General features: G+C 45.2%; 1 protein-coding gene across 1 annotated transcript in view; it reads left to right on the top strand.

Annotated features, from left to right (window-relative positions):
* Positions 1-6,768: 6,768 nt before the first annotated feature.
* The window catches only part of TDRD1 (tudor domain containing 1), a 55,823-nt gene continuing 52,434 nt past the window's right edge, over positions 6,769-10,157 (top strand). Inside the window, exon 1 of the mRNA XM_054036056.1 lies at positions 6,769-9,078. The gene's annotated coding sequence lies outside the window, so the exon portion shown is untranslated. The remainder of the gene's footprint in view (positions 9,079-10,157) is intronic.

The following is a 10,157-nucleotide window of genomic DNA, read 5'->3' as shown; positions in this document are numbered from 1 at the left end:
AAACAAGTCCTCGCTCACTGTGCCACTGGATCCCTCAGTGGCCTGTCCCCCATACTCCTCCTGCAGGGACCAGTGATTCTGGCTCCTCTGAAGTGTCCACATGGTGGTGGTGGGGTCTCCACTGAGGATGGTGTGCAATGTTTTGTAAAAGTGGCATGTCTGCGGCTCTGCACCAGAGTGACTGTTAGCCTCACTTGCCTTCTGGTACACCTTCCGCAGCTCCTTGGATTTCACGCAGCACAGCTGCAGGTCCCTCTTTTAGCCCTTCTTTCTCCTACATGCCCCAAGCAATCTGCTGTGATATCAACATTTTTACGGTTGGATCAGAGCTGCGCCTGCACAGCCTTTCCCCCCCATAGATGCAGGAGATCCACCACCTACTGTATACTGAAGGGAGAAGCATGTCTGCAGAATGGAGCCAGCATGGTCAGGTGGGCAGTCGTTAGGTAAGCTCTCCACGCCAAGGAAACAGGAAATTAAATTTCAAAAATTTGCTTTAGAGGGGAGGGGCATATACCTATGTACCTGGCTACCAGGCAGCGGAGTTCAAAACGGCGACTAGAGTGGTCATAGTGGGGTATTGTGGGACACCTCCTGGAGGCCACTAAAGTTGACATAAGTAATGCAGTGTCTTCAGTGACATTGCGGCGACCTAACTATATCGACCTAAGTGCTACATCTCTCATGGAGGTGGAGTTATTACGTCGGCATAGTGGGCGAGTTACATTGGTGGGAGCAACATTTTAGTGTAGACGCTTACAGAGTTAGGTCAATGTAAGCTGCCTTGTGTTCACCTAACTCTGTAGACCAGACCTCTGAGGTGGTCTGTTTTGAACTCAACTCCCTCAGCAGCAGGAACTCTGGCAGGAGGAATTTATCTCTGACATTTCTAGTGGGGGAGACCCCAAATAGTCTCAAAGCTGCAGTAAACTGTGCTCTGCATTGTATCCAGAAATTAACACTAACCACACACTAATTTAGAGAGGAATATGTGTCAAATGTCAGGGGAACAATTGGTGGTACTCTTCCAAGCTCCGCCACAAAATAAGATCCACCCATTCATGACACCACAGGGAGACATTGCTCACAGTAGATTCGGCAAGAGTTCAACATATGATTGCGTATACTGTCTGAGCTTCATTGGGCTCCTTGAGTTTGGCTCCCACTTGATGGGACTTGAATATACTCATGAGGTCTGCTGTGCTCTTTGGGTTTGGCTCCTTCTTGACGGAGGGACAAGAATACATGGTGGTAACTTCCAAGCCCTCCCCAACACACCACCCTGACTTGTGGCACCACAGTGAGAGTTCATTCACAGTAAATGATGCACATCTGTGATTCACCCTTTTCTTTCTTACATGAGAATGAAACAGTTAACAATGTGGAAAATTGTTAGGAACATCCAGGCTTGTAAGGAAAATTTAAGTCGATATTTATGTTCTGCTGTTATAATTAGGGTTTAAATTTGACTTTATACAGTATGTACAGATTTTGTTTGGAGCAGAGTAGGAATGCTACCTGTTTAAGCCTCATTAAAAATTAAGTTTTATGGACCTGATTTTCAGCCCAATTCTCCCTTTTGTGCCCTCACTTTTGCAGATGCAAGTAATGGTGGATGCAGTTGTGATTCCACAATCAATTGTAAGTGCATCATTGTCATTTTGATGCCTTACTGCTGGGGTGAACATGCACCAGGAAGTTAGGCATCCTAATGATATTGATTGTGCCATATAAAATGAAGACACGTTTTTGTCTTCTTAGACTGTAAACTTTATGGGGCCTTGGTATGCGTTTGTACACCATGTAGCACAATAGGGCTCTGATCTTGACTCTGGACTCTTTTGCAAAATAAATAATACATTAAAAAAAATAAGGTAACGTGCGGTTTGACCAAATTGCCCAGCACTTGTTTCAAGGACAGTATATCATTATTTGCAATGTGATAAATTAAAAGGTGCAATTAATTAATTTGCATACAGGACTTTGAAGTTGCAGAGTGCAAATTGCAAACTGATTATCATGGGGCAAGTAAGCAGATAAATTGGTCCAATGGCCTATTGAGATCTTGGCTGACTCTTGCAAGGCACTGAGATGTTGTGTTGATGGGTGCTGTTGTAAGGACCTAGACAGACACAGTTATTGTGATTGCAGAGCGCATGTGGTAGTGCGAGAGAAAGACTGATTCAGCAAAATGCAGTGAGTTTATACAGCACAGTCTAGTGTAGTGTGCAGTATTCAGCGTAGGATAGGATGCAGACTAAATATGCAAGTGCTGTCTCAGGTATCGTTCAGGGTGCAAAGTGCAGAAATGCTTGCATTACAAAGGGCACCAAAAGTGCAAAAGCCAGTACTTTTGCACTGCAGCCGGGACAATGATTGGAGGGTGCCATCTGCAGTGTTATTAACTGCATCTCAACCCATTATAAATCAAGCCTAGAATCAGCTGTAAAATAATCAGTTAGCTCTGATAACAGAGCCAGGCCACTGCACCATGCCACTCCAAGTAGGAAAGCCACTAGACTCAGTCTGTGCATGCCTAGAGGTGAATTAAGATTCATTAGGACCCTGGACACAAAGAACATTTGGGCCCCCCGCTTGCCGTGGGGCCATGCCCCCTGCTCCTCCTCTCCCCTGAGGCCCTGGCCAGGCCAGAAGCCAGAGTAAGTGCCGCCCAGGGACCCAAGCCACTGTGGGCAGAGCCAGGGACAATCTGATTTCAGTTTGAGCAGCCTATTTTGGTTGAATTTCAACTTGTTCCCAGGCCAATTTAAACTAAAAGGAAAAAGCCACTCTCAGATGATGTTTTCACTGCAAAAAAGTTGTGGCTTTACATAGATGTGGTGAATTCGAGATTGCTATCTCAATGTAAAATCCTAGTGGAAACAAACCACTGTAGTTTATACCTCAGCTTAGTTAGTCGAGGTCACCCTTATATCCCCCCAACTGAGGTTTAGCCCTACTAGCTACATTAAGGTCAGAACTACCCGTGCCTTCCCTCCACTCAATTTTATATCACAGCAGTGATCCTGGTATCAAAACACACCATTTCTGCAGTGAACACATAGCCTTTAACTGAAATCAGAGCAGCCACACTGGGGTTTACACTAGTTTAACTACATCAGTTTAAATCCACCCCTTCAGTTAAACCAGGGCCACTTTTACATGCAGACAGTCTCCATGCTTATTAGATCACCTTACATTTGATGCCATCAAAGAACAGCAATTTATTGACAAGGCAACAAATACAGAGTTAGGGCTACCGTGAGGCCAAGGGTGATGGTGAGGCAAATATTAAAAAAAACAACAACCCCATGAGCTAGAAATAATCGAGATCAGAGGTTCTTCCATAGGCTGTCGCTTATGAAGATCTCATCTCTCCATCACAGGGCATCTCCTGTTGCCTTCTCCCCTTGCACCACTTTCACACCAGTGTGACTCCCTGGACTAGCAGCGGAGCTACGCTGGGGGCTGGAGCCCGAAGCCCCGCGGCGGGGAGACGCAGCACGCGGCCGAAGCCTGGGCGAAGGCCCCGGGGTGAGCCCGAGGCTAGAGCCCGCCGCCGCGCGCTGGGGGCCCGAACCCGGATCCCGCAGCTCCAGCGGGCGGGGTCGGGGCTGGGCCGGGCTGGGGGCGAGGCCGGCGCGTGGGCGGGGCCCGGTAGCGCAGCGGCACGTGGTGGGGCTGGGCGCACGCGGGAAGGAAGTGACCCTGCCTCCGGCCTGGCTAACGGTCGCGGCGCTGCGTGGGCCCTGCCCTGTCCGCCGGCCCGGGGCGAGGAGAGACGCTGTGAGCAGAGGGCCGGGCCCTGGGCCCCTTTGCGGGGGCAGCATGGTGACCAGGGCTTCGGGCGCACTGCAGGGCCGAGGGAGCCCTGCCCAAGGCTGGGGGGATGCGGCTGGGGCCTTGGGGTCGGGGCTCCATGACTCAGTTTCCCCACAGGCTGCTGGGAAGTGGGGCTCTGCGGGAGGAAGTAGGCCCCGCACCTCCTGGCTTAAAAGCTGAGCGCTCCTGAGTGGCACCAACAGACCGGGAACCAGGGACGTGGTTATTCCCATTGGACAGTCGGGAAACTGAGGCCCGTGGGCGAGGCTGGGATTTCCCAGGGGCCTAAAGGCGTTAGGGATGCTTCTCCCATTGAAAATCATGAGGAGGCCTGTGCTTCTCTTAGGGTTTACTTGGCAGTTATTCTGGTGCCAGGAGGGGGGTGGATTTAAAGCTCTTTGGCTGTTACAGCGTAACTGCCTATGTGGATTTCAGAATAAAAGGGCCTCTTGTCAAGTCTCTTAATCCAGAAGTGGATTAAGGTAAATTGGGACAAGGCACTCTTATTCCAGAATAAGAGCCTCCATATGGGGCACTATGGCTTTATTCTGTGATAGCTAGGCTGACCAGATGTCCCAATGTTATAGGGAGAGTCCTGATTTTGCAATCTTTTTCTTATATAGGCTTCTATTGCCCCTCACCCCTGTCCTGATTTTTCACACTTGCTGTCTGGTCACTGTAATGATAGTGGTCTTGGTCAGTTTTCCCCAGAGAGAAACTCTTAAGCCCTTCTGAAAAATCCCAGTTTAGGTGATTTGCCTAAAGAGTTACAGCAAGCTAATTGCAAAGGTGGTAATAGAACACAGAGCTGTCTCCCATTTGTATGCTTTGCCCCAGAAACCAGCCTCTTCCCCTCAGTGCTGTTGCCAAATCTCAAGAACACTGTTTAGATTTTAGACTAGCATTGTGTCTCTTTCCGACTGATGGAAAGGTTGTTTCTGGTTTTGCTACTGACTTCCTGTGTAAACTTGGTCAAGTTCGTTTTCCTGTTATTCCTTTCCCATCTATAAAATAGTGATTTACTTTTATCTCTTGGTGGTGTGAGACTTCATTCTTTAGCGTTTCAGGGCTTCCTGAGCGTCTGATGAAAGATACTCTAGAACAGGGGTAATCAATTATCTTTTTGTCAAGGTCTAAATTTCTTAGTCAAGGTTTAGACTCTAGATAAAATAAGATTTTGCAGTCCATCCAAAAGCATCTAGTGGTCTGGATTTGGCCTGCGGTCCACCTATTGATTACACCTGCTCTAGAAGTACAAAGTTTTATGGTTAAAATCAACTGAATGATTTCCTTGAGCGTGCTCTACTTAGGTTAAATTGAGGTGTTGTAATCTATTCAGTGCATGTTAAGCCAGGCAGTTTTATTTAGGGTGCTGGATGTTAATGCTTAGCAGGAGGAGTATTTTGCTTGTATCATTCTTGTTGGAGATGCATGAAGCTGTAGAAACCATTGGGCTAAGTAGGAGAAACAGCTTTTCAGGAATTGTCAGTAATATAACTAGATCAAATATTTGAATTGTGTATAATATGTTTGCTTCAGTCAACCAAACAACTTGTTCAGTTCTGCTGTATTTGTTATTTCTAACATCTCACCTTGATATGTTAATTTAGTGATACATTATGTAGTGTATAGAAGCAGGGGTCTGTAATTATCTAATAACTTTTTTTATATGCCAAGTTTCTTAATCTAAGATGCAGTACTTTATCCTCATTAAATTCTTGGCAAGGTAGAAGTCTTAAAAATACATGTTTGATTTAAAATCAAACAAGTTTCTGAGTAACTTTCAAAGTGAAAAACACACTAACATAACTATGGCCATTCATTGCTCTTCAGAACTTTCCAGAACAGTCCACTTTTGATCTGAGTCCAAATATGGAAAACTTTCTCTCCAAGGATTTCTAACAGGTACTTTACAAAGTGCTAGCTCTAGCAATAACTATAACTTCTTTGTAAATACAGTAATTTATTTACAAAATCAGGTCCTTGGAATTTGTAGATTTTCTGCATCTATGGAAACTTTGTCACTGTCTGATCCTTTTTGATAACAAAATTCAACTGCCACACTAAGGGGCTGGGTTTGTGAGGTGATAAGGAGAGAATTTTTATTCTTACATTTTTCATGAGTTAATTGGCTATTTCTCAGACTACTTCAACTCAACATTGCAAAATTGCAGCACTTTTTGAAACTTAAGTTGAAGGCTGTGTTAAGAGGGACAAGAATGAATAATCTTGCATGTATTTATCAATGTTCTGGAGCTTCCGTCGAGGCTTTTCACAAGTTCTGAGTCTCATTACACTGTATACTTGAGGGATAAAATTATGTTGGTTTGTTAGGATTCCATTGAGTTCAGTTTGCTGCTCACTTTGGGTAATAGGTTTAGTTTTACTTCTGTACAAGAAGGGTGAGCTAAAATAGTGGAGGCAGCTTGCTTCTTACAGAGACAAGGAGTTTTCAGTAGCTGCTGCTCAGAAACTACTTATTTGAAGACCTAGTTACAGTATGCACTGTATGTAGCATGTCTTGGTAGTTGATTGTATATAGCCTGAGAAACAGTACATGGCTTTCTTGCAAATTTATTTCCAACTAGCAAATTCTTTAACATATACAATAATGCAGTACTGCATTGTACTTTAACTTCTGGAACCCAAGGCCAGGTGTATTTTACAAAGTTTGGTCAATATAAGTTCTGTTGGCGAAAAGCCGCCACAGTTAGTACATCACGTGTGTGTGTGTTCATACCTGGCTCCTTGCATCAGCACTGTGTGCACTCACCAGGAGTGCTTGTGTTGATGCGCAGTGTACTATGGTTAGGTATCGCACTGTGCCACTTGCTTCCATCCAGCATGCTGTCTTTTTTGGAAAATTTTGACAATGCATGGTGGGGTAGAAATGAGTCATGCAGGGGTGACTGGGAGCAAGGGGTCAAGTTCCCATTATGCAGTTTTCTCTATCCCATAATACTATCCACATCCCATACATTTTGTATCTTTAAAAAAAATTCTGTAAATCCATGTGGCACTTTTTGCTGTCTGCCATCTCTGATAGAAGCATGGAGCCCTCACAGTTATGCACTATTGTGTTTGCAACACACATGACAGGATCCTCCAGTATTTGCAGAGCCACGGGAAGAACCACAGCAATGGGGAGACATGATCATTTCAATGAGGACAATTTGCTGTGGGACATAGCAAAAACTAATTCAAGGTGGTTGGTGGCATTCACGGAGCAGCTGCAGATGGTTGAACACCACTCCTGGGCAGAAGAAATGAGCACTGACCAGTGGGATTGGATCATAATGCAGGTTTGGGATGACAAGCATGGCTCATCCTCTGTCTCTGTGCTGATCTCGCCTCCAACTCATGGACACCGGAAAAAGAGCTGGAAGCAGCTGAGAAGCAGTTAGCGATTGGACTGTGAAGGCTTGTAATGCCAGATTCCTACCAGTCAGTGGGCAATCATTTTGGAGTTTGAAAATCCACAGTGGGGGCTGTTAATAGACTTGCGTGGCACAGGAGTGTGGCTCTCGGTAATGTGCATGATCTAATGAATGGATTTTCTGCAATGAGGTTCCCAAACTTCATTGGGGTGATAGAAGGCACGCATATTCCTATTTTGGCTCCAGCCCACCTTGCCACAGAGTACATCAATAGAAAGAGCTACTTTTCTCTGGTTATGCAAGTGTTAGTGGATCACCACCAACTGACATCAATGTTGGCTGGTCAAGGAAGGTGCGTGACACAAACATCTTTAGAACGTAGAACTGTTCAGAAAACTACAAGTAGGAACATTCTTTCCCTACCAACAGATTATCATTGGCCATGTTGAAATGCCAGTACTGATCCTGGGAGACCCAGCCTATCCCTTGCTTCGCCGGTTCATGAAGCCATACGCCGGCCATCTTGACAGCACCATGGAAAGAGTCAACTACCATCTCAGCAGAAGCAGAATGACAGTTGAATGTGCTTTCGGTAGATTGAAGTGATTCTGGTGTTTACTCACAAGATTGGATCTCAGCGAAAAGAATATCCCAATGATTATAGCTGCCTGTTGTGTCCTGCTTAATATCTGTGAGGCAAAGGGGTAGAAGTTGCTGCTTGGATGGAGGGCAGAAGTGGAGCAGCTTTCTGATGAGTTTGAACAGCCAGGCACGAGTGCTATTAGAAGAGCACAACATAGACCTATGAGGTTGAGGGAGACCTTCAAAGAGCGCTTTAACTGTCAGCCACCATAATGTAGTGTGGTGAATTGTGCTTTACCTGGACATGAAGTTTTGGGGCCTGTTAGGAATTATGTGATGCTTGGTGTGCATTTATATGAATAATACAGTCAGTGCATCTGTTAATTATACAGTGCTTGCTGTACATTTATAATTATTACACTGTTTGTCACTGATCCTATGAGAGCCTTTTCCCCTGTACAATCACAAGTAGTGGGCGCTTTGAGTAGCGGTGGGCAGATATTTAAAAAAAAAAAAATTGTTTTGTATATCAACCACTTGCAACAAAAACTGATTAAACAAATGCAATGAAAACTTCTGAAATAAGTTCTGCTCTATTGTTTTAATAAGGGAAAAGAACATTTATCTCCATTTGTCTATTTTTGCTACACATCCAGCAACCGTGGCCAGTGTACGTGAAGCTGTGGCTGTTTGGACTGTCCCCTGGCATGGAGTGGTGGGGGTAGGAACGCAGCCTCTGATGTCACATGGAACATTGGGGGTCTAGGGAGGTGCTAAAATGGAGTTCTCCATTGACTACCGAGAGAGGCGAGCCCATGTTTGTTGAACTTGTAGGTCAGCCAGTGTCCGCAGTATTAGTGCTTGCTCCTGGAGAAGTCCCATTATGTCTGGGTGCATTTCCCTCTACTTTTCCTGCTGTGACTCCGGGGCCTTTCTGCTATCCGTTCTTTTTTTTCTTTCTCCATATTGTCAGCAGTATTCGCCCTCCAGGCCTTCTGTTCACAGTCCGATGCAGCACTGACCTGCAGGTTCTTGTTGAGCTTATCCTTCCATGTTGTCTCCTTTCTTTTCCTCATTAGGGCCAGGTGTTCCACAGGTGAGGAGGGGACATCCCTCAAGGCTGCAACGGCAATAGCCACAGATAAAACACAAAGACTCGTCACTGTATTTAGTTAAAACAGAAGGTGAAAGTTAATCTTCAGAACTCATTCCCATAAAAGTTTTAAACAAGACATTCTTATTGACACTTCAGCTTTGGAGCACTTTGGCACAGCACCACCCTCTGGTCCCAGGCACAGTGAGTATGCCCTATGAGGGAAATAGGGGGGAGGGAGAGGGAATTGTTTGATTGCCTGAAACAATAAAACTTTGGTCCTTGTTTCCATGTATGAATGCAGGGCAATGGCACTGAGTAGTGCCACTATTTTCCACAGGTGGTGATTTTTAGCTGATATTTCGCTCCTGAGGGTAACAAAGGCACAGAGAGCACAGCTGCTGCTGGCATTCCAAAGCCTCCTGGGCCTGCATGCTGTTAGCCTGTTTAAAGCAATGGTGCCTGCCAAAGTCATTGTGACTGGCACGGGAAAGTGTCCTATTGCAGAGGAAGAAATAAGACTGCCATCTCCAGAAATCTTCAGGAGAGGGTTGCAGAGTAATCCATGGAAGTTTCATTGAGATCTCTCAGGAGGATTCAGGGGACATCCCTGTGTACATAAACATTTACACATCTCTTCTCTTCCCCCCTCCCCCCTGCCAATGTTGGACTGCTACCTCTTCTAGTACAAGTAAAACAACGAAAAGTAGATACCTTTGTCCTGCGAAGTTGGTGTCTGGCACCATCTGTACATTTAAGCATTGTAATGGAAAAGGTATTCACATATTTACTCAAGGTTCCTTCCTGTGCATCAGGCTCAGCTGGCGGGATTGGCTAAACTAGGGGTAGGCAACAAATGGCACGCATGCCAAAGGCAGCACGTGAGCTGATTTTCAGTGGCACTCACACTGCCTGGGTCCTGGCCACTGGTCCGGGGGGCTCTGCATTTTAATTTAATTTTAAATGAAGCTTCTTAAACATTTTAAAAACCTTATTTACTTTACATGCAACAATAGTTTAAAGAACAGGAGTACTTGTGGCACCTTAGAGACTAACAAATTTATGCTCAAATAAATTTGTTAGTCTCTAAGGTGCCACAAGTACTCCTGTTCTTTTTGCGGATACAGACTAACACGGCTGCTGAAACCTGTAACAATAGTTTAGTTATGTATTATAGAAATAGACCTCCAAAACATTAAAATTTATTACTGGCACGCGAAACCTTAAATTAGAGTGAGCAAATGAAGACTCGGCACACCACTTCTGAAAGGTTGCCGACCCCT

Source organism: Malaclemys terrapin, chromosome 7 (genome assembly GCF_027887155.1).
Source record: "Malaclemys terrapin pileata isolate rMalTer1 chromosome 7, rMalTer1.hap1, whole genome shotgun sequence".
NCBI classification, from domain to species: Eukaryota; Metazoa; Chordata; order Testudines; family Emydidae; genus Malaclemys; species Malaclemys terrapin.
This window is presented reverse-complemented; position numbering and strand designations above follow the sequence as displayed.